A 26,597-nucleotide genomic window follows, 5' to 3' on the forward strand; every position below is an offset into this window, starting at 1 on the left:
GAAGTCTTGCAGGCATTTGGTTTTACGCCACAGTCGTTCAAGAGCACGGCAATGTCTCTTGAGATTTCTAGTGTTGTCAGTTTGCCAGGGTTGTAACGGTCGGGGCCTAATTCTGCGTATGGTTAGAGGAGCAAGTGCATCTAGTGATGATGAGAGTGAACTGTTGTAGACAGAAGTGGCCAGGTCAGGACAGGACAGGGGAGAGATTATGTCATATAGGTGGTCAGTAGCAGAATAGAGAAGAGAAGGGTTAAAGTGGCGAAGGTTTCTACAAGTAATTGTTTGCTGCTTGGAGGGATGGGTGGTTGGAGGCAAGGATACAGTGAAAGTAATGAGGTTGTGATCAGATAGAGGAAAGGGGGTGTTGGTGAGGTTGCCAGGGTTGCAGAGATGGGAGAATACAAGGTCAAGGGTATTACCATTGGAGTGAGTGGAAGTATGTGTCCATTGGGTTAGGTCAAAAGATGAGGTTAAGTTGAGAAGTTTAGCTGTAGTTGGGCTGTTAACATTGACAGGAATGTTAAAGTCACCAAGAATAATGGTAGGGTAGCCAGGCAGCAAAGTCATCAATAAAGCGCGATACCGGTCCTGGAGGCCTATAAATTGCGGCAATCCTCAGAGAAATGGGAGAAAACAGACAAATACAGTGCATCTCGAAAGAAGAGAGGGATAGAGAGGGAGGGACAGGAAGGCCTTGGAAGGTGCTTTGTGGGGACAGAAGGAAGCCAACTCCACCTCCTTTCTGTCTGTTGGGTCTGGAGGAGTGAGTCCAATGGAGACCACCATGGGAGAGGGCAGCAGGGGAAGCTGAGTCAAAATTTTGCAGCCAGGTTTCTGTTATGGCGAGTATGTTCAAGCCATGAGAGATGAAGAGGTCATGTACAGATGTTAGCTTGTTACAGATGGAGTGGGCGTTCCAAAGGGCACATGAGATTGGTGGGGTGCTTTGAGGAAGCAGGGGGATAGAAATTAAACTGAGTGGATTGCGGTGGTTGCCAGAGGGGGAGGGGTATTGGATATGTGGCTTGCATTTGGAAAATGGCGGACCAGGATTAGGAGAAATGTCACCTGAGACTAGGAGAAGGAGGAGGGTGAGGAAGGCAAGGTGGGAGTGGGATGTGCATGAGCGCACGTGTCTAGTGGCCCTGGTGTTTATGTCAGCATGTGGGTGCAGCAACTGCAGGAGATGATAGGTGCCATAGTAGGGAGAGGGTAGGAGAGAGGGTGATATGTGCATGCTGCAGGGAAGAGAGGAGGGGTAGAGTAAAGATAATTTGAGGATAGAAGACACCAATGTGAGAAGGAAGAGAATAAGGAGCATGTTAGTGGATAGAGAGTGGGAAACTAACCTAATATAAAATAAATTTAAAAGGTGGTTTGCTTGTCGTCTTGCAGAGTGGAGCAGAGTTCCTGTTGTTCATGCAGCTTTAGTTATCCTGCTTTCGTTAAACTGCGTCGGTGAAACTGCGCATCACTCGTGACAGAGCCACTCAGGAAAGAGCCATGATGTCTGCGCCTTGCCCCTGTCTGCGCCACCCCATAAGCTGCCATAAATTTATATTTTGGTCATTATTGGGTCTGATGTGAGACACCTGAATATGGGGAGGAGATGGCCAGGCCAGCTACAGACACAGGCTAGGGTCGTAAAGCTAATTACCTCTCTTGATCACTCAAGCCACATGGAGTTGAGAATCAATCACCAGTAATATTGCTATTGCAGTGTGTTTGTTATAGAGCTAGCAGTAAATATGGAAGTTTAAAGATATGGCAGCAGGAGACAATTACCAAAAATATTAATAGCAGACTCAGCAAAGTCAGTTCAGTAGGGATGTACAGTTGGATAGGAGATAGGAGACAATTACCAAAAATATTAATAGCAGACTCAGCAAAGTCAGTTCAGTAGGGATGTACAGTTGGATAGGAGATAGGAGACAATTACCAAAAACATTAATAGCAGATTTAGCAAACTCAGTTCAGTAGGGATGTACAGTTGGATAGGAGATAGGAGACAATTACCAAAAATATTAATAGCAGACTCAGCAAACTCAGTTCAGTAGGGATGTACAGTTGGATAGGAGATAGGAGACAATTACCAAAAATATTAATAGCAGACTCAGCAAACTCAGTTCAGTAGGGATGTACAGTTGGATAGGAGATAGGAGACAATTACCAAAAATATTAATAGCAGACTCAGCAAACTCAGTTCAGTAGGGATGTACAGTTGGATAGGAGATAGGAGACAATTACCTGTAAAAGAGCAGAGAAGACATGATCAGAATTGATAACTGCGTCGGTGAAAGCGCATCACTCGTGACAGAGCCACTCAGGAAAGAGCCATGATGTCTGCGCCTTGCCCCTGTCTGCGCCACCCCATAAGCTGCCATAAATGGATGATAAATTCACACATTTTATCATCCATAGGACCTACTCTGCCCCCTAGTTCTTGCAGTTCAAGCTTACAGTGGGTAATGGAGGACACAAGATCAGATTGTAATGAGGCTTGGAGAGAAAGCAACATTTCCTTTAAGGTGGTGTGAGAGAGTGGTTGCCCTCTGATAGGAAAGGCTGCAAAGGAATCATTTTTTTTATAGAATCTGTGTCTGCTTCAGACTGCTTATTATGTACATCCATAGGGGGCTCTTCTCCTCAATCAGAAGAGGAATCCCATCTGAGCCTGGACTTGCTGGGCTTTGGGTGGAGGGTGTGGAGTGCCCAGAATGTAAAGTGTCCCCTGTGTGCCCTGTATTATGCCCAACATCTATCTGATGTGTAGCCAAAGCAGCCACTAGAGGTCTGGGGACGCCGCCGGAGCCTTGGTCTCCACTGTCATTTTGGTGAAGCTTGTCGCGGGAGGGAGGAAAGAAGTTTGTTAATGTCATTGTGTCTTGGTGGCGCCGACACATAGCAATAGATGCAGGTGAGGATCAGGTGTCCTTAGAAGACCAGGAGGAGTCTGAAAAGGTGCTAGAGGATTCCATAGATGTAGAGAAGCCCAGGAGCAGGACGGAGCTCCAGAGTTATGTGACCATCTTACAGAGCGGTTGTGATGACATTTTTAACCACTTCAATACAGGGCACTTATACCCCCTTCCTGCCCAGGCCAATTTTCAGCTTTTAGCGCTGTTGCACTTTGAATGACAATTGCACGGCCATGCGAAACTGTACCCATATGAAATTTTTCATCTTTTTTCTCCACAAATAGAGCTTTCTTTGATCACCACTGGCTTGTTTACTTTTTTAAATTATTTTGAAAATAAGTTTTCCTTTGTTTCTGTTATAAAATGTTGTAAATAAGTAAGTTTTCTCCTTCACTGATGGGCCCTGATGAGGCAGCACTGATGAGGTGGCACTGATGAGGTGGCACTGATGAGGCGGCACAGATGAGATGGCACTGATGGACACTGATGAGGAGCCACTGATATGCAGCACTGATGGGCACAGATATGCTGCACTGATGGGCACTTAGAGGTGGCACGGATATGCAGCACTGATGGGCACTGATAGGCAGCACTGATGGGCACTGAGAGGCGGCAATGATGGGCACTGATGGGAGGCAATGATGGGCACTGATGGGCAGCAATTATGGGCACTGATGGGTGGCACTGATGGGCAATGATGGGCAATGATGGACACTGATGGGCAGCACTGATATATGGCACTGATAGGCAGCACTGATGAGGAGGCACTGACAGGCAATACTGATGGACACTGACTGGCATTACTAATGGGCACTGCTTGGCATCATTTATGGGCACTGATTGGCATACAATGTGGGTACAGGTTGGTACTGATTGGCATACAATGTGAGTACAGGTAGGCCCCTGATGGGCACCACGGGCGGGCACTGGTGGACATTGCTAATGGGTCTGCACTGATAATCCCTGCCAGGAAAGCAGCCGATTGGCTCTTCTCTACCTGCGCCTTGTCAGTGCGAACGGAGGAAAGCCGATTACTGGCACTTCCTGGTTACCACTGTGATCAGCTCTGATTGGACACAGTTGATCACATGGTAAAGAGCCTATGTCAGGGGTTCTTTACCTAGATCGGAGGTATGGTGTGTCGGATCGACACACCGCAACACCGGTCACCGCGCTGCATGCCCCCTGGGATGCGCACGAGCATCTTATCCTGCTGGACATCATATGACGCCCAGTAAGGATAATAGAACCACTTTCTGGCTGTCATTCTGCTATATGGTGGGAGGGAAGTGGTTAAACAGCTAGAAAGACTGCAAAAATTTTCTACCAATCATGTACAATGGAGTTTTTCTTCAACAGCATAGAAGGTTGTTCCACAGATTTACCAATTTTTGTTGTAGATTTTTGTTAGCATGATGATTGTGGGGTCCAGAAACTAAACAAATCAGAGTGAATTTGGGATGACTCATTCACCCCTACTGGACATTCACTTTTCATTCTGTGATGTAGAAAATCTTGAAAATAAATAATTTTGGAAGCACATGCGTGTAGTCTGACAAGGCGGTCATGCATTGTTAGAACTCCGCTCCGTGAGGGAGAAAAAGCCGCTGACACGAATATACCCACCGGCTGTAATACCCCTCATTCACTCCCGCTTGTCCCCGAGATGATGATTGTGGGGTCCAGAAACTAAACAAATCAGAGTGAATTTGGGATGACTCATTCACCCCTACTGGACATTCACTTTTCATTCTGTGATGTAGAAAATCTTGAAAATAAATAATTTTGGAAGCACATGCGTGTAGTCTGACAAGGCGGTCATGCATTGTTAGAACACCGCTCCATGAGGGAGAAAAAGCCGCTGACACGAATATACCCACCGGCTGTAATACCCCTCATTCTCTCCCGCTTGTCCATGAGATGATAGGGCTGTGTTCCAGAGGAAAATTGTGCTGGGAGGAAGCCATTTAAAGACAAAAAAACTCCTCTAGTAAGGAGGCACGGCTTCATCCAAAATGGCGTTGGCCCCCTCATCTTCTATCACCTCAGTGAACACTCACAAACAAAAGGCGCACCAGCCAGACTCTCAAGGTGAGTCAGATTCAGAAACTCTCTTCTCACAAGAAATTACTCAAGAATCCTCAGCCTCCTGGCTCTTATAATACATTTTGAAAGAATGCTACATAAAGCTCTGAAGCAGACATCTGAACACATCACTAATAGTCTGACCAGAGAAATAAGAGATCTGGGCAGCCATACAGCAGCCTTAGAGCTCAAGGTGGAAGAAACAGAGAACACAGCACAGGATTTTATGACTGAAATGGATAAGATTAAAGAAGAGAATTTAATACTACAAACTAGATTGGAAGATTTTGAAAACAGAGCCAGACGTTCCAATTTGCGAATCAGGGGGATCCCAGAAAATGTTACTGACATTCAATATACAGTAACCGCATTATTTCAAGAACTTCAACACACTTCACAGTAAACTCCACACCCAAATTCATGAGTTCTTTTTATCCACATTCATAATATTCACAGCCTCAACTACTACCAAACAGTGTGGAACCCTCATAACTTTCCATCGCTCCTTCCCATTCACACTTCAAACAGAAATTAAAGATCCCAAAAGGCGATACTTAATTCTTACAGGACACATTATGGACACAGCAGTTACCATAGTTTCATATTACGCACCAAATAAACAACCCACACCTTTCCTCTCACACCTGATGCAGGTAATTTCCACACATAAGATTGGAACAATTATCATGTGTGGCAATTCCAACCAGGTACTCCACCCGTTCCTAGATAAATTACCATACAACCCACCCCAAAATCCGAATAAATTGTCTTTTTCTCAGCTTCTCTCTAAACATAAATTAGTAGACCCCTGGAGAGAAAACAATCCAACTAAAAGAAGATACACATACTAGTCACACCCTCACCAAACATTTACAAGCATTGATCATATCTTTTTAACCACAGGGATGTTACCAGAAATACTCAATTCAGATATAATCCCCATTACTAGGTCCCATCACAATGCGGTCGTAACCACAATTGCTTCTCCTATCCCTAAAGCTCAAGACCCCACTTGGTACCTCCCAGATACATTACTCAAACATCCATCCCATCGCTTAACCATTGAACAAGCTGTGAAAGATTATTTACACATGATATTAGCCCTGACATATCCCCACTAACACTTTGGGAAGCACACAAACCAGTAATGCGTGGAATATTTCAAAGACAATCCGCCATATTCAAACGCGAACGCAGAAATCTTGCTCGCAAGCTAGAGTCTGAATTTAACACTTCTTTTGCATTATTTCAGGATAATCCCACCCCAACAACTAAAACCCAATTAGAAAGGGCCTGACTGGAATATGATTTATTCCTCACAGAATCAGCAGAAAAATCTCTAAACAGATCTAAACATACCTTCTATATGAAATCCAATAAATCAGGCACTTTAATGGCAAGAGCGCTCAAATCATTTAACAAACCATCCAAACCAAAAAGAATTCAATTATCAAATAATATCTACACATGTAACCCTGCCAAAATTGTACATAAATTTTGTTCCCACTTAGCTACCTTATACACGGCAACTAACAATTTTAGTCCTTCTTTTAGACACCTTCTTTTCCCAAATAAAACTACCCAAGCTATCTAGTGACCAAAAAAACAACTAGATGAACCCATTTTAGTAGATGATGTAGCTAAAACTATAAAAGAGTTAAAAAAGAATAAGAGACCTGGCCCCGACAGATACTCAGCCTTATACTATCAAACCTTTTCAGAAACATTATCCCCTACTTTGGCGGACACCTTTAATACTTTGTTAGAAGGCCACTCCTTCAGACAGGAATCGAAAACAGTAACCATCTGCATGATCCCGAAACCCCATTCTGATGATTCCTCTTGTACAAACTATCACCCTTTCTCCCTTCTGAAGCTTGACATAAAAATCCTAGCAAAAATTTTGGCACATCGTCTTAATAAAATCATTGGTAAACTTGTACATTGTGATCAAGTAGAATTTATGCCTACACGCCAAGCTAATGACAACATACGTCGAGCAGTCCTTTTAACCCATATCGCAAAAACTCGCCGCATCCCACCTTGCTTTCTCTCCCTCAATATCAAAAAAGCTTTCAATTACGTTTCTTGGCCTTACTTAAATTATTCCCTACAGAAATGGGGTCTTGGTCCACACTTCATGAGATGGATTGCTGCTTTATACGATAAGCCTTGGGCATACTGTACATAAAATACGCTGGGTATAAATAGGACTCCTTCAATACAGGGAAGTCAGGGTTGCCCACTTTCCCCTCTCTTGTTTGCTTTATTAATAGAATCCCTTGCTCAACTAATTAGATCAGACCTAACTATAACCAGAATAGAAATAGGAGGATAACTTCAAACTTGGAGATCGCCACCTGGGGAGGGAAGCAAGAGACAGCCATACCTAATACCCCTCTAAACCTCATCATCCCTTTTCCCCTCTTTTTCTTTTCCCCACCCCTTTACTACCTTCTCCCATCAAGATATCTTGTAAGCTTTATTCTCCCCCGACACCCCCCATTTCCATCCACAGTCATATTTCACGAGGACACCTCCACTGTGCGCACATCTTCCCGACCCAACATACCTTGCCTAGCAGCACATTCAACACTCTCCTCTTTTGAATTGGCTACTACTGAAGAGGTTACAAAACTTTTCTCAGATGCCCACCCTGGATCCTGTTCCCTCATAACTACTACGGTCACCCTCTTTTTCTATCCTATTCTCCCTCACTCACATCTTCAATCTCTCCCTCTCTAGTGGCACCTTTCCCTCCCCTCTAAAACATGTGCAGATCACTTCCATACCTAAAAAGCCCTCACTGGACCCTACCAACCTGAACAACTTAAGACCCATCTCATTGCTCCCATTCACCTCTAAACTTCTAGAACACTTAGTTTACAACTGTCTTAGCTCCTACCTCAGTGAAAATAACCTTCTTGACCCCTTACAGTCTGGCTTTCGCTCACAGCACTCCACGGAAACTGTCTTGCTAAAACTCACTAACGATTTACTAACTGTTAAAACGAACAGCCAGTACTCCATACTCCTACTACTTGACCTCTCTGCGGCCTTTGATACTGTTGACTACCCGCTCCTTCTCAATAAACTACATTCCCTTGGCCTCTGAGATTCTGCTATATCCTGGATCTCTACCTATTTATCACAGTGCTCCTTCAGTGTCACCTACAACTCCGTCTCCTCCTCTCCATTGCCCCTTTCTGTGGGGGTCCCCCAAGGCTCTGTTCTTGGACCCCTTCTCTTCTCTATCTACACCTCCTCCCTTGGTCACTTGATAACCGCCCACGGCTTCCAATACCACTTATACGCTGATGACACCCAAATCTATCTGTCAACTCCTCACCTCACTCCTTACTAACTTATTAACTGACATATCTGCGTGGATGTCACACCACTTCCTTAAACTAAATCTCTCTAAAACTGAGCTATTAATATTTTCCCCCGCCCGTGCCCCCCTCCATTTTACATAAAAATCAACAATGCAACCATCAGTCCCTCCCTTCACGCCAGGGTACTAGGTGTAATCCTAGACTCTGACTTGTCATTTCAGCCTCAAATCCAAACGTTGTCAAAAGTTTGTAGGAATTCACCTCCATAACATCTCTAAAATTTGCCCCTTTTTAACAAATGAAACCACCAAACTCCTCATTCACTCCCTTGTTATCTCTCGCCTTGACTATTGCAACTCCCTTCTCATTGGCCTACCTCTCCATAGGCTATTCCCTCTTCAGTCTATCATGAATGCTGCTCTCAGACTTATCCACCTTACCAACCGCTCAGTGTCTGCCAACCCTCTCCTCCAATCCCTACACTGGCTCCCAATCACCCTGCAAATTAAATTCAAAATACTAACCACAACATACAAAGCCATTACTATTCAACTCTGCCCCGAGCTACATCACCAATCTTGTCTCCAAATATCACCCAAATCGTCCCATCCGCTCTTCTCAAGACCTCCTGCTCTCAAGCTCTCTCATCTCCTCCTCCTATGCTCATCTCCAGGATTTCTCCAGAGCCTCTCCCATCCTCTGGAACTCGCTACCTCAACCTATCCGGCTATCCCCTACTCTTGCTACCTTCAGGCGATCCCTGAAAACTCATTTCTTCAGGAAAGCCTATCACGTCTCCAACTAATCTCTTACGACTTCCACCGGCTCATTCCCCACAGTTACAACCTTTTGTACCACCTGCCCCATCCTATTAGATTGTAGGCTCTTCTGAGCAGGGCTCTCTTAATCCTCTTGTATTTTATTGTATTATAACTGTATTGTCTCCCTTTTATATTGTAAAGTGCTGCGTAAACTGTTGGTGCAGCAACATTATAATAATAATAATAATAAAAATATTTCATCTCTACCAGAAGATATCTGTAGATATCTCCAAGACACCATGACTGAAATATCTCATTTACTTCAAATAGATACCTCGGCCAACATATACCAGAGATACTCAAGAAAATTCACCCTTCAGTACTGGTACTAGAACCTCAAGGTAGTGCTGACCACTAAAAGCACAATACCTCCTCATTAGCCATGAATATATGTTTGTTCTCATTATACTCAGGTGTCAAGGCGCTGCAGCAGCATAGAAAACTGTGAAGGAGCAATAACACCAAATGCACAAGACATGTCTCAGTCAAGGCCTTACTATGAGTTCCACAATGACAAGAGTACTGAAGGGTACCTTGAACTAGTAGTTGTTTGTCTATATATATCTTCTGTTTCCTACTGTTGAGATTTATCTCATGTTTAAAACAAATCTGTACAATATTACATGTTTAAAACAATTCTGTACAATGTTACATGTCAATTTATTTACTTTTGTCAATAAAATATTCGAAACAAACAAAAAAAAAGAAATAGGAGGATATCAACACAAAATTTTCTCTTTGCAGACGACATCTTACGATTTATATCATCCCCACAAGTTTCAGGCCCCAATGTCATACCCATTCTCAACAAGTTTGCTGCCCTCTCAGGTCTCATAATTAATCCTAAGAAGTGCTTGGTATTAAATATTTCTCTCACCAGCATGAAATTGGATTCTGCTAAAATAGCACTTCCTTTTACCTGGGCTGAGAAATCAATCCCATATTTAGGGATTGCACTTACAGCCTCCATGTCTGATGTTTTCTCAGCCAATTATCCACAAAAGGGTGACAGATGTCTTATGGTTTAAAATGAGAGTTCAAAACGACTTCTGAGCTGGTTGATGAAATGTGCAAAATCCAGAAGTAGCAGAGAGAGAGAATTATCACCGCTCTAGGAAGGCCAATCAAAAGCAAACATCTCCTCCATGCTGGAAGCAACAGGTGCTGGCAATGCTTATGCAATGAAGTAATTAGAGAAAGTCCTGGACAGCCGCACTCAAACTGATATGTTGCCTTTATAGAATAAAAGTCATCAAAGATACATGCCACAGCAGAAAAATGCAGGAAAGCAAACGCGTTTCACACTCTAGTCAGTGCTTAATCATAGTTAAATGTTACAGAGATGAATCTCACATATATACCACTGGTTAATGACAATCAATCAACAAAACTCAGAAGAGCTGTGACTGAAGATGGAAAATAAAGACTCAAAACTGTGAAGAAATGGTGCTTATAAAAAATAGAGTAGTGAAAATAAATAACAAATGTTAAGTGCAGAAATAAAATGAAAATTTAAAAATAATGTAAATCTATATAAGTTGTACACTAATATAAAGGCTATAATGGTACAAAATGAAAGTTTATGAATAAGTGAAAAGTGATGAAGAAAAATTCCAATTTTTCTTATTTTCTTAGATTTGTTAATTTAGTTGTGTTACTAATATATATAGTCTAATGATAATGTGTTCAAATATATGAGAAGAATAAAAAATTTTTTATCAACATATATATATATATATATATATATGTGTCCATGTATAAATTAAATAAATATCCTGGATAAAATATGATATATAAATATAAAAACATATATATTATATTGTATGAGGGCCCAAATAAGTGAATCAACACAGAAAATTGTGTGAATATAATGATATTGAAAAAATATTTGAAATAAAAAAAATATCTAAGTGCATAACAATGATGCACATCAATATGTGAATGGATCACCAACCCACATAGATGTATCAAGAATGGATGTAAAACAATTCTATGAACACATATACAGTGCGATGGACGCTATACTAGCATAACTAGGTATAGGTAACCAAGTACATATAAAATACCAACAGTGTGGTGTGTATCTCAAGAAAGGTTTAATTAATAATTAAATCTCAAATATCTGACACAATATATGATAATAAATAAATCATGGCTAAAATACAATGCGGTAATGATAAAATGTTACGATCGGAATCCAAATGTAAATACATAGCTGGGCATTGTGGTATCTGAAATGGAAAGGGACAGCCGAATTGAAAGGATATTACATCAATTCACATATAGATCTGTAGAAAAACGGGAAACATTAAAAAAATTCACGCTGTCTCCTATTTCATCCAGCTCCACTATATATAATGATAGAAACCAATATTACTATGTCTAGCTGAAATATGGATAGCCAAAAGTTACTCCACGTTGTAAACTAGTATTAATGTCACAAAAAATGCTTAATTTAAAAAAAAAAAAAAAAAAAAAAAAAAACACTTTTTGTGATACATATTTAATTGACATTTTTAAATTATCAAAACTATCAAACAATTTAAAAAGCACAAGTTAATAAAGTGTACCTATGGACACTCACTCCCAATGTCTCCATTTATGAATATAAGACGTGAAAAATACACAAGAAAATGTGGGTGAATCTATTAAATGTCAAAAAGACAAGGGGGGAAAGATGTATACATAGAATAAGAGCAGAGCCCCTAAAGCACGGAACACCAATAAGAAGCCACATCCGAAGCTCAATATAATGTGATGTATGCTCCATGATGAACAAAACCTCAAGAAAGAAGAAAATAAATGTAAACTACACATGGAAAAAATCCCATGTGCATAAAGCAGAAACTGAGCAAATTAATGGATATCTCAGCAAATGTGTACGGGCATTTAAAACACACAATGAATGCCCAGCAATGGTCACAGTGAAACCTGTAGTTCAGAAAAACGTTAATGGTTGAATAAAACACCACGATCTGTGAACATAATCACTATAGACTGAACAAGATGTAAAACATAGGACCATTCTGTGATCCATGTGTGTGACTCTTATATCTAATGGGCATATATTGGTGTATGAATACATTACAGGTCAATGATTATGAATTGGAACATTGCTAAGCAATGCCAATTCATAACGCAAAAAGGGTCAATCATAGTAGTGGGAAACATCCCATTCAAAGTTTAACCCCAGTGGGATTCTGGTACTCAAAGAGAATATCCAGAACACTTCATGCCTGCACAGTGTCCTGAACAAATCTCCTCCTCTTTTTGGGGTCACCACCTATTCTATCCCCTGAATCACAAGGCTACTAACATCTTTATGATGAATCTCATTCCAATGTTTAGCCACATTAGTAGACTTGTTTCTCACAATGTCGTATAAATGGTCATATAACCAATCTTTTAATCTCCATGTAGTGCGTCCTACATGTTGGATGTGGCATACTTCACATGTAATTACATATACCAAAAATTTGGTGTTGCAATTAATGAAAGTTCGAATATCAAAACTTCTAACATTGTTACTGGAGCATACACTGTTGCCCTTTTTAATAAAGCGGCAATAGTCACATCCTTTCGTGCCACACTTGAAATTACCTTTAAAACGTAGCCAATTAGACCCTGAAGAGTGACTGAGGAATAGGCTAGGTGAAAGGGAGCTAGCCAAGATGGATGCTCTTCGTGATACAGATTTAATACCCCTTGACATTATATTATTATAGACAGAGTCATTAGGTAAAATAGGGAGATATTTAATAATGACATTTTTAATTTTTTTATATTCCAAACTAAAGGGTGTAGAAAAGATGGGGATGTTACTGTATGGACGTACTTTTTTGTCCCTATTCCTAGGATTGTCAGTTAAAAGAGTGTCTCTAGGGATGTTTTCCACTGCACACAAAGCTTTATTAAGGAGTTTATTTGAATATCCTTTATCTATGAACCTACGAGTCGTGTTGATGGCTTCTTTGAAGCAGTCAAGTGTACTAAATATACGTTTCAATCTTAGAAACTGTCAATAGGGCACTCCTTTGATAGTGTGTCCTGGATGGGCAGAATCCGCTCTCAGTAGGACATTGCCTGCTGTGGATTTTCTACGTAAACCTGTAATCACTGTGTCATTTATATCTGTCAGTTTTACAACCAAAAATGTAATTGAAGTCTCACCGATTTCCCCGGTAATTCTCAGATTAAGGGAATTGTCATTGAAGTATGATAACCAATGATCTAAATTTGCCTGATCATCCGAAAAAAGGGTGACAGACTTTTTGAAACAATGGACTCATCTCCCACTATCCCACTTTGAGAGCGTTATGCATCCTTGTGGCTACAAGGATGCAATTATGAGATTGGGGACAGAGAGTTGTTAGCGATCATTTTAGCCTTTAAAGAGTGGAGGCATCTCCTCAAAGGTACCACTGTGCCGGTTCTTATTCTGACTGACCATAAGAATCTAACATTCCTGTTTGAGGCTAAACACCTCTCTCCCATAAGGGTGCGATGGGCTCTTTTCTTGTCAAGCTTTAATTACCTGGTTTTATTCTTACCCGGTACTAAGAATCTAAGGGCTGATGCTTTGTTGCAACAGTTTTCCTCTGCCTGGCCACAATAAAGACACAATCTCGCCCTCCTCCTAAGGGCTCTCTCATCTGCAGAGAGATGCGTGTGGCCCAAGTGCATGGGTTCATCTTCACAGACCGACTCAGTACCAAGAGGCAAAGGAGGTGAGGGAGGCAAGGGTGGGACTGCAAAGCTCGGAGACAAATGTACAGGAGGCTTGCGCCAGCGCTCCTTAAAAGAGTCTTTCTCTGAGTCTGGAGTCAATGAGAATGGCAAATGTGATCAACCTCTCCAGCTCAGTGGGTATATCTATCCTTGATGTTATCTGAGAGACCAAGAGAGAAGGCAGCCACGAGAGCCTCATTATTCCAAGCAACCTCCGTTGCCAGAGTACGGAATTCAATGGCGTAATCGGCAACAGTTCTCATACTCTGTTTGATGAACATGAGGCTCTTGGCAGCAGAAGCAGAGCGTGCGGGAACATCAAATATCCTTTTGAAGGAAGCTACAAATTCTGGGTAACTCAGGACCACTGGTTTTTGCGTCTCCCATAGAGGGTTTGCCCAGGCCAAGGCTCTCTCAGAAAGCAAAGATATCACAAAACCTACTTTGCTTCTGTCCGTGGGAAACGCCTGGGGCAGCATCTCAAAGTATATCTCAACCTGCTTGAGAAACCCTCTGCATTGAACTGGATTGCCCCAAATCGCTGGGGGAGCAGAGTGGAACCAGACATGCCTCTTATAGAGGTAATACTCGAGGCGGGTGCCTGCACAGAGACTGGAGCAGCAGCAGGGACAGCCTGCAACACAGGTTGTACCGGAGCAGCCATAGTGGAAGATTACAAGTTAGCCGTGCAACTCAGAAGCATTTGTAATGCTAAGGCAAACTGATCCTTGCAGTGATCCTGGTCATCCAATCTGGAAAAAATATTACCAACAAATGGACTGACTGCATCTTCTGAATTCATGGCCTTCGCCTACTGTCAGAAACCATGAATCAGATCGAGACAGAAGTACAGTTTTAATAATAATAAAAAGGTAAACAGAGTAAGTGTAGTCAATACATAGCCAGAGTTCAGTAACCAGATCGGGTAGTCAGCCAATGCCAATGTCTGAGAGCCAGAGATCAACGTAGTAGTACAGCAAGCAGGATCAGGAGCCAGAAGGGACGTCAGCTGAGCAAGTCTTCAACAGGAATGCAGGAGAAAGTCTTTGGGATGTGACCAAAGGTGAAGGCAGAGATGAAGTGAGCTGGACGGCTTTAAGTAGGCAGGACTGATGAGCAGATCATCAACAGCTGGGTCACTGTGGAGAGAAAGGAGCTGGCAATTAGCCGACAGCTGAGCAGCCAGCTCAGAGAAGGAAGGGCTGAGCCCAGCCCTGACAAGTCCTTAGTTTAGTCTCCTTTTTACACCTTTACCACATTCAGCAGACACACGTGCACACAGATTCATTGTCAGATCCTTGGCCTGGCCTGGACCTGATGATCGGTTCTGGCGAATGAGAGACTGTCCTCTGCCTGTAAGTGTAAACACAGGCAGAGGAAGTGATGTCATCTCCCCTCCTGGAGTTCTTTTCCGTTCCAGAGAGAGTAGAGAGGACATCCAAATGTGAGTTGCACCAACACTACACTGACACAGTACACATAGGTATACTTTTCACCCCCCAATCACCCCCCGATCGTCCCCACTCCCCCAGTTAACCCCTTCACTCCCTTTCACTGTGTCACCAAATGCAGTTTTTAGATTTTTCATTCACTGTACTGATGCCATTTGTGACACTAATGAGCGTTAGGGCAGTTAGTAGTAGGCCCAAGTAGGTCTAGGGTACCCCCTAACCCCACGTATTAAAGGTTTAACCCCTTGATCCCCCTCTAGTTAACCCTTTCACCCCCTGTTACCAGTGTCACTAATATAGTGTACAGATCTCTTTTCTTATCACTGTATTTAGTGTCACGGGTGATGCTAGTTAGCCAGTTAGCTAGTTACTGTCACCACCAGATTTTTATAGCATCAGGGTACCCGCCAAATATTACCGAATAAAGGTTTAACCCCCTGATTGCCCCCAGTACAGGTTGTAGTGACAGTTAGGGTCAGCCTCAGTCCCAGGCAGTGTCAGTGCCAGTAGCGCTAAAACCCACGCACACACCGTACACCTCCCTTAGTAGTATAGTGTCTGAACGGATCGATATCTGATCTATACTATCGTCCCCAGTAGTTTAGGGTTACCAAAAATGCAGTGTTAGTGGGATCAGCCCAGATACCGGCTAGCACCTGTGTTTAGCCCTTCCGCCTATCCCAGCCCACCCAAGTGCAGTATCAATCGATCACTGTTACTTACAAAGCACAACACACATAACTGCAGTGTTCACAGAGTAAGGCCTGATCCCTGCGGATGCTAACATTTTTTTTGTAGCGATTGAAGCAGTTGCTGACAATCAGGTGCTCTTTTTGCCTGTGAGTCGCACTAGTTGTACCAATAAATTTAGAGGCAAAATGTCCAATGGGAGGTACACTAGTGAAGAGGCCTACATGTTTCTGAACATGACAGATGAAAGTGAAGAGGAAGTTACCCATCTGTCAGATTCAGGCTCAGAATATAAACCAGTAGACAGCAGGAGCACCCTGACAGATAGCTCTGACAATGGAGTAGTGGTCCCTGCTAAGGTCAGGTGTACCTGACCCTGTTGTTCTGTTGTTGAGGTGCAAGAACCGCAGGGCTCTCGTATGGAGCAGAGAGCCCATCCTTCTGGTGAACTGGCAAGCACCAACGGCCTAGTACATCCTGGTCATAGTAAAACCAGCACTGCAGTAACACGTGGTGACATGGCAAGTCCCATAAGTGCAGTTCAAGCTGGTGTGGTGGCTAGCACAAGTAGTGTCCTGCAGCCACCAAGAAGATGAACACAGGCCCGTCGAGCTAATAGTGCCCTTCCCGTTGCATTTGCAATCCTAATTGAGAGCCCACCACTTCTGCAGCACCCATACTTCCCCCATTCACTGGCCATCCCATAATTCAGGTGGAAACAGTTGATTTTACATCACTTAATTTTTATTCACTGTTTTTCACAGAAGATCTCTATAGATCTATTTTGGGCCAAAGCTATTTGTTTGCTGGTCAAGTCATTACCACTAATCCCCAGTTGACCCTTGCCAGAGATTGGAAACCTATTATGGTTTCTGAATTTAAGATCTTTCTGGGCCTATCCCTCCTCATGGGCATAACTAAAAAGAGTGAGTTGTGGTCATATTGGTTCACTAACCCAATTCACCATATGCCCGTGTTCTCTTCTTCCATGGCCAGGACACAATACGAGCGGATCTTACTGTTAATGCACTTCAACAACAATGAACTCTGTCTTCCTTGGGGTGACCCTGAATATGATTGGCTCCACAAAATTCGGCCCCTCGTAAACCACTTCAACCAACAGTTTGCAGCCTTGTTTACTCCCCATCAAGTTGTCTGCGTTGATGAGTCCCTGATTAAATTTTCTGTCCGCTTCTCTTTCAAACAGTATGTTCCAAGCAAGTGTGCCAGTTAAGTTGTATAAGCTCTGTGACAGGGCAACAGGCAATAAATATAGTTTTATTATGGTTTACAAGGGCAAAGATAGTCATGTGGAGCCAGAGAACTGCCCAGACTACATAGGGAGAGCTGGTAAGATTGTGTGGGACTTGGTGTCACCCTTGGAATCCTTCTCCAGCATAGACAACCAAAGATACGTGATTTTGGAAAAACTATATTACTATTGTCACTTTTTCCTGGGATGCCAAACTCACGGGCAAAACAAGATAAAACCTCTGTGGAAAATTTAAACAACTTGAAAGATTAATCCACACCTCCAATCAGCAGTGGTGGGACAACTTCTTCTTGCAACTATACACAAGCACCCAGATATCACCAAGAGGCCTAAGAATTATGAAAGAATGCCCAATCTTTTTAGATGATGATAACACTAATCTCTCTGAATTTTGCACGGCAAAATGGATGGGGATACTTATTTCACATAGAAATAACAGGTTTGATAAATTATATGAACAAACCGAAGTCCTAATCAACAATATCACCGGTTATTCCACACCCATTCCTCAAAAATGGCTAGAGGTATTAAAGGAAAATACCAAAAAAGACGAGGATAACCTCATGAAAATTGGAAAATTCAAACGAGATTTGGACAATTACAACTCTGATAGAGTATTTACATGGAACAAGAAACATCTCCACCGTCCCACCGTCCCATCACTCATAACTCCAGCAACCATTCATCATCCTCAGAACCCAAGAACACCTGTTCCTCCATGCCCCCTAATGAGCCTTCGACCACTTGGCACAGTAGTCTCGAACAGATACCATAGGAACTTTCCACCACCTCAGACACACCATCTTCCCCATCATACCATGAGGAATAATCCAGACAGAATACAGAATAAACAAAATAGTGAGAAAAATGGGGAATTGATTATCACCCTCAACAAATTCTACAATAGATCGAGACCCATATCTGCTTCAGATTCCAACCCTCCTATCCTGGTCTGCTCAGACAATTTTCCATCTATGGAAACACGAATCCAAGACACCATCTCTACCACCATTACTATGGCCACAGCCCTGTCTGATAGCCGTAACACTTTCGACCAACCAAACATCACCAAAAACATCACTATGGCTAATACATCCTTAGCCTCTCGTACAGATCAACATGAGCCATCTTTCAGTGACCCAGGACTAAATATCCCCACTAGTCGTGCATTACCTTCCATCAGTAGCCCAACTGCTTTTTTAGTGTCCAGTCCTCCTCCAGCCATAGTATCCAGAAAAAGAAAGCTCACAGAAGAGGCTGCAGAGGAGGACAAAACAAACAACAAACCAAACGTCCAAAAAGTGCAAAAACTATAAAAATCTTCAAAATAAAAGAAAAAAGAATTGCGCTAGGTGCTAAGCAAAAAAAATAGTGATAAGTCAAAAAAAGCCGTGAAAGAGGTCCTGCAGCTAAGCACTATAATCTCAATACGAGGGCACATAAAAAAGAATAAAAAAAAAAAAAAGAGACAGTGCAGCGCTGGACCAATTACAAAGTGAATGAATGTGTGGTTAAATACGTGCAAATTATAAAAAAATAAATATTATATAAAATATATATATATAAATAAAGTGCAACACTGAACAAATGAATATTAGTGCTATCAAAGTAAATTAATAAAATACTAATGAAATAATGTAAACAGTGATAAAAAATCATGAAATACCGACACTTATTACAAATAAATGTTCCCAAAGTGCCAAACCAAAATAATGAATAGTTCAAATGAAACAAAAAATAAAAAAAGTCCACAAGTCCTATATATAGAAGTGAAAAAAATCCAAATGCGATACTCCAACTTAATAGTGCTTACTAGAAAGCCTGCAACTGTCCTTACTCAGGGGGGTCAATACAGGCTTAGTAGATTAACACAGAAATCATGGCAGGGTGCCAGCTGGTGGTCCTCGAATCTCCTTCCTCCTTTCTGGATATCTCCTTAGTGACAGCAGGGAACGCTCAGGAGAGCATGGTGACAGGATAACTCAAAACAGCAAGTACTCCAGCAGGGATAGACCATATCAAAGAGAAGAGGAAACTCCGATCAAGGTGTCGATGAATTCAGCTGCAACAGAACCATGAACGATCCTTTATATATTCCAGATGGGTGGTGCAAGGATCGCAATACCTTCATCCATTCGACCACTGGACCAGTCAAGGAGATCTTTGATTGGTTAATGAGTTTGACAGTTGCCCCAAATGGTCCTCTGGCACGAGAATCAGCCTTTGATTGGTTAATGAGTTTGACAGTTGCCCCAAACGGTCCTCTGGCACGAGCATCAGCTAGCAGCCACCTTCCTTCTTCTTCTGCTCTCACCAGCTGGTGAGAGCAGAAGAAGGAAGGTGGCTGCTAGCTGATGCCCGTCAAACTCATTAAACTTGTCAAACTCATTAACCAATCAAAGGCTAATGCTTGTGCCAGAGGTAAGCCTCCATCTTTTTCATTTGGTGACGGGCAGCACTATTAAGTTGGAGTATCGCATTTGGATTTTTTTCACTTCTATATATAGGACTTGTGGACTTTTTTTATTTTTTGTTTCATTTGAACTATTCATTATTTTGGTTTGGCACTTTGGGAACATTTATTTGTAATAAGTGTCGGTATTTCATGATTTTTTTATCACTGTTTACACTATTTCATTATTATTTTATTAATTTACTTTGATAGCACTAATATTCATTTGTTCAGTGCTGCACTTTATTTATATATATATATTATATAATATTTATTTTATTTATAATTTGCACGTATTTAACCACACATTTATTCACTTTGTAATTGGTCCACGCTGCACTGTGTCTTTTATTTTATTCTTAAAAAAATTCAACCTGTCCACGCACACTCTATCTTCCTCAGAGATTTCCCTGCTTAGCCTTGGACTCAATTTTGCCCCAGTCAACAAACCTAACCCTTTTCTCCTGTTCAAAGTTACATAAGAAACCTAACCCTTAAAAGACATTTCCATATGAAACAAGAAAATGAACAATACAACACTACCACTGAACCCACAATCAGTCTTTCTCCCTCTTCACCCAATGAGTCAAATTCGACTTCTGAATTCATTGATTGTGATAATGCAAACATATCTTTCACTGCTGATGATACCATGAGATTGCTCACCCAACATCTAGCCACATCCCCTCCTATTGTTCACTCATCGCTTAAACCCAAATTCATATTTTTTTCCAACACACTCTAAGGGCCCATATCTGGAAGCATTTTACAGAGTGGTGTTCACAGATATGGTAAAACTGTGTAACCCCACATCTGTGTTCAAATCCAATAACCTCTCACCCCAACAAATCAGAGCACTTGATGAACTTATGCATGCCGAAGACCTCGTGATCAAGACTGCAGATAAAGGAGTAGGTATTGTACTCCAAAGTAAATCGGATTACATCAGAGAGGCGGACAGACTTTTGTCTGATCAAGCTACATACATCAAGCTTGGAAAGGATCCCACTACCTTATTTGTAGAAATTTGCAGAAATTTTGATTCATACTGCCCTATCAGGCAGCATCATCACTAAAACAGAGAGCTTATTTCTACGAAAATCCTTCTACTCCATACAATCCGTAAAGACCCCAAACACCCCCCCGGCAGACCGATTGTGGCCTCTATGGATAGCGTCACTTCCGGCTTCAGCCTATATATAGACCAATTCCTACAACCCATAGTCCTCCGTCTCCAATCCTATATCTGCGATGGCACACATCTAATGGAACTTTTCTCGCCCTATCAATGGGAATCAACAGACATCTGGCTATATTTAGATGTCAGCTTATTGTACACCTCTATTCCCCACACATTCGGCATAATGGCATTAGAGCACTCCCTGGCCGGAGACCCTCTCATCAACTTTCGTCAAGCTAACTTCATTGTGGAAGCAACCAAATTTTGTCTAACACACAATTATTTTAATTTCAATGGAGATTTCTATCTACAGCAACAGGGCACAGCCATGGTTACAAATTTCGCCCCCTCCTATGCCAATCTGGCTATGGGCTTTTGGGAGAATCAGTATATCTGCAACAATAACCCTTTTTCTGCCAACATTGTATTTTTTGGAACATACATTGATGACCTTATCATCATCTGGGACGGCACCCCTGAACTCATCATCCCGTTTGTCAAGCATTACAACGACAACTAATTCGCCCTATCCTTTACACATGAAAGTAATCCTACTTCTTTAGCTTTTCTAGACCTCGAACTAGGACATAAAGGACAAAACATTTACGCCAAAAGCTACAAGAAAATCAATGGCTGGATCACGAATATTCCAAAAGGGCAATTTTGCCGCCTCAGACAAAACTGCACCAGAGATTCGGACTATATTGAACTCAGTGCCCCTCTAAAAAACAAATTCCTCGAAAAACAATATCCTGAGAGCCTGGTAGAAGAAGCCTATCAACTATATCTCCATGGAAAACCTCCCAAAACCAACCAATCTGACGAAGACTGTTCCAGCAGGTTTATTACCTTTTTCACACCCAGCACAAGAAAATGGAAAAAATATTGTCCGGGCACTGGAAGATCCTACAACAAGACCCTCATTTAAAAACTATTTTTCCTCAACACCCAAGAGTTATATACTGTAGAGCCCCCAATCTTAAGAATAAAATTGCCCCCAGCAAAGTGAAAATTAAATTCCCTACTGTTTCACCTCCTGTACCCATCCTGATACCATTAGTAGGGGTGTATCAGTGTCGTAAAGCACTGTGCAAAACCTGCAAAGTTGTAGAGCACAGCCAAAAAACCTTCTGCACAAAAGGCAAGACCTACCCATTGAAAGAATTCTACAACTGTCCCTTCTGAATATGTTGTGTATGCCCTCACCTGCCCATGCAACTTAATCTATGTGGGTGAACCATCAGACCACTCAGATAATGTGTTGGAGAACACAGAAGGTTTATCGAAGGTGGCACAGATCCACATAGTATTCCCAAACACTTTGCTATGGCCCATCAAGGATCCACTGTAGGCCTAAAAGTCCAGGTAATAGAACAAATCCGCAGATCCCTCCCGAGAGCTAAACGATTTAAAAAGTTGTGCGCCAGGGAATCCTATTGGATTTACAGTCTTGACATACTCTCACCAGGAGGAATCAAAGAATGCATAGAAAAAGCCACTATTCTCTGATTACCTTTATTCATCCTACATGTTTTCCACAATGTCTCTCATACATTACATTTATTGTACACAACACTCGTACAGTTTTTTTCCCACCTACATAATAACCTTATTTGCATTATTAGGAGCAATGATTTATTATATATCTTCTAAACCCCTTTTTTGTTGATACATTTTTAGATTGGCCTTCTCATCCACATCCTTTTTATTACTCATGGGGGTGGCGGGTACCCTTTTTTCCTCCCCCTTTTTTCCCCACTCCCTCCCTTCCCCCCCCCCTCTTCTTCCTGTGGTAACCTGCCACCAGTACAATAGCATTTTCCACCTGTCCTTATATTTGCATACCACTTACACATATCTAATAAGTTATTTTTTTTCATACACAATATGTTTTTTACATATGACTGTGAGCAGAAGTATTAATGCATACACACTCTCCTTGCCTCAATAATAATTCATTTTATTCCCCTTTTTTCTAATATTCCATTCCCTTCCCCCTTGATACCTACGTCCTATTCTCCTCTTATAATTTTGTAATAACTCCCACACATAATTTTGTTTCCACATATACATCCATTTTTATTCTTAATTATGGCCTAATCCACTTATGTCGTCTAAATGCACATGTCACTTTAATCCACATGTATTATACATACACACATATATGCATCTGCACACAGTCTTCTTCCTATACACATAAGTTATTGTCCCTTTCCTATAACCTGTGATCAAAGGTGTTTATTTATAATATATATATATTTTATATTCATGCAGTTTTTATATATTTTTATATATTCCATATATGCTATTATTAAATGTATTTATTTTGTATGTTCCGCCCCTCCGCCCTTTGGCATTTAGTTGTGTTACCACCCCGATGTGCCTTCCTATCACGGTGCATCGGATCATAATCACTCCCCCTCCCCGCCCCTATATATTCTTATCTGGCATGGCCGCTGTCCAAATAGCTTGAGAAAGGAGCGTGGCTGTTTATGTCATCAACAGCCTGCATGCTCGTGAAATGCGTCGCAATACGATGACGTCATCCCCCCGCCTGAACACTTCCTTGCTTTCCAAGCCTTGTGTCAAGCATGGACTCTACAGTGGATGGCCAAGGACCATCCAGCGTCGCTGGAACTTATCCAGCTGAGAGACCCCTTCACAGCCAGCTGAATCATCTCTCATTCTACACCATGAGATGCACACAGATGGGTTAAAGGGATCAACCACACCAAGGACAGCCCCAAGTTTTTGGGATATCATTCCATGCCTTATTTTAACTACAAAAATGTGAGTGCATTAAATTCTTATTGTATATTAAACCTGCTTTAAAATCTGCACCCAGAGGCGCCACCTCTCTCTCTTTTTTTCTCTCCAGTTTTTGGGTGCATGGTTTCTGTTCCCTTCCCAGACAACCAGGATACCACTGTATTAGTAACTTTGCACCTTTTTACTTGTATAATGAACTCTGTCGTCCTTGGGGTGACCCTGAATACGATCGGCTCCACAATTTAGCCCCTCGTAAACCTCTTCAACCAACAGTTTGCAGCCTTGTTTACTCCTGATCAAGTTGTCTGCATTGATGAGTCCCTGATTACATTTTCTGGCCGCTTGTCTTTCAAACAGTATCTTCCAAGCAAGTGTGCCAGTTAAGTTGTATAAGCTCTGTGAAAGGGCAACAGGCTATACATATAGTTTTATTATGGTTTACAAAGGCAAAGATAGTCATGTGGAGCATGAGAACTGCCCAGACTACATAGGGAGCGCTGGTAAGATTGTGTGGGACTTGGTGTCACCCTTATTCGGAAAGGGGTACCACTTGTAAGTGGACAATTATTACACAAGCGTGCCACTTTTTAGTCACCTTTTTGATTGTGGAATTGGCGCATGTGGCACCATGTGATCTAATTGCCGGGGCTTCCCCGAATGGCTTGTAGATTCCCAACGTAGATGGGGGAAGAGAGCCTGCTTGAAATGTAATAATGTTCTTGCAGTGAAGTGGAGGGATACACGGAATGTCTTTGTTCTGTCCTCCCTTCACGCAAATAAGACAGTCGAAATTTCAACAGTGACTGGTGTTGTTGTGAAGTCCCTATGTGCGCACGAATACAACCTTAACATGGGAGGGGTGGACTTCAATGACCAGTTGTTGGTGCCAAACTTAATTGCCCGTAAGACCAGACGCTGGTAAAAAAAGTGTCTGTATACTTATTCCAATTGGCTCTGCTGAACGCGTATGTGCTATACAAATCGTCAGGACAAACTGGATCCTTCCTAAAATTACAGGAAGAGATGATCACAGCCCTTTTGTTTCCAGATGGCACTGTTCCCCAACTTCACAATGTAAATGCAGTGAACAAGCTGCATGAGAGGCCCTTCTCAGAAGTCCTCTCTAGTCCCCCTACCTAACTATCACCCTAAAGAAGATGTCGTGTCTGCAGAAGATGCGGATAAAGGCATAACACCCCTTAATATTGTCCCTTCTGTCTCTGCATTGGTGAATGTTTCCATCACTACCACACACTAGTGGAGGATTAGTGTAGTGTACAGCACTGCACAGTCCTAGGGCACACTAACACAGGGTCTCAAAAGATGAGATGGCCATCACAATTTGAGAGACTGTAATCTGGAACATTTACAGTTAAAATAAAAGTGCAAGGGGGGGCAGGAGGCGGAGCCTAGCGGAGCAGATATGCATTGTCAGAGCTCCACACCGCTGAGAGAAGAGAAGGACAAAGCGGAGCCTGCAGGCTCAAAATGTATCCATTTGAACCTTTTTGCCCCAGGGAACAAACTGTGAAAGTTTGGGCAGGAAATATGGTACTGGGAGGAAACCGTGGCAGAAATAAAAATCACCTCACAAAGAGCTCACAGGCACTCACTGCAGCTGAAGCAGCTCCAGTCACCTCACAAGATACAGCATCAGGGCGCTCTCACAGACAGAAAATGTCACAGCAAGACTCTCCATTTGAGTCAGATACAGAACAAATCCTCTCACAAACTTCTCCACAAGCCTCCTCAGTATCCCCAGTAATATTATTACAATTTGAAAAGATGCTTCATAAGGCTTTAACACAAACCTCAGACCAAATAACAAAAAGCCTAACCAAAGAAATAAGAGAGCTGGGAAACCGCACCGCAGCCTTAGAAATAAAAATGGATGAAATTGAAATTACAACCCAAGAAAATATAACAGAATTGGAACAATTAAAAAAAGAGAATTTAATACTTCAAACTAAGCTCGAAGATTACGAAAATAGAGCCAGACGTTCAAACTTGCGCATAAGGGGAATACCTGAAACTGTGACAGACCTGCAATCTACTATTACTGCTCTATTACAAGAACTAAAGCCAGATATCCCTATTGAACGTTTAGAACTGGACAGAGTACACAGAGCCCTCACAGCCAAAAAGAAAGATGGACCCCCACGTGATATAATCACAAAATTTCATTATTACAGAACGAAAGAACAAATACTAATTGCTGCAAGAGAAAAAAAGGAACTTAATTTTCAAGGACACAATTATCAAATATATTTTTGCTGACCTATCCCAACTTACTATTACTAAAAGACGATCCATGAAACCCCAACTAATGGAACTGCAACGCCACAACATTATGTATCAATGGGGCTTCCCCTTTTCAGTCAGATTTAACTACCAAGGTACAATTTACAGAAGCAGATCAGCAGATGAACTACAACAAACCCTTTTAAAATTAAATCTGACAGAACCCACAAGCAGCAACACTCCCACACGCAGAAGAATGGCATCATCTTCACCTTCAGGCAGCACCCAGAAAATTTCAGAACAAAATGGGAATCATCATTCTCACAAAAGAGGCTGTTATGCCACATCATCCATGGACCAAGAATTTAATTTAATTTATTATACTAAGAGATGGTTCTCTATAAAAAACCTATATTTATAACTGAATGTAACTGCATTCTGATAGTCACACACTGTGTGGGATCATGTTACATTCCAGTTATATTTCTTATTACTTCTGATTCATATAGCCTTAGAATATATAAGTGAAATAAGGAAATTCTTGTTCAGTTATATATTATCAGGTAATAAAAATAGATTTATTACTTTTTAGGACAAATATGTTCAATAATCCAGAAGTAATGGAAGCTTTTTCTTTCTTTTCTTAAAACAAAT

This window comes from Aquarana catesbeiana, linkage group LG01 (genome assembly GCF_042186555.1).
Source record: "Aquarana catesbeiana isolate 2022-GZ linkage group LG01, ASM4218655v1, whole genome shotgun sequence".
Taxonomy (NCBI): domain Eukaryota; kingdom Metazoa; phylum Chordata; class Amphibia; order Anura; family Ranidae; genus Aquarana; species Aquarana catesbeiana.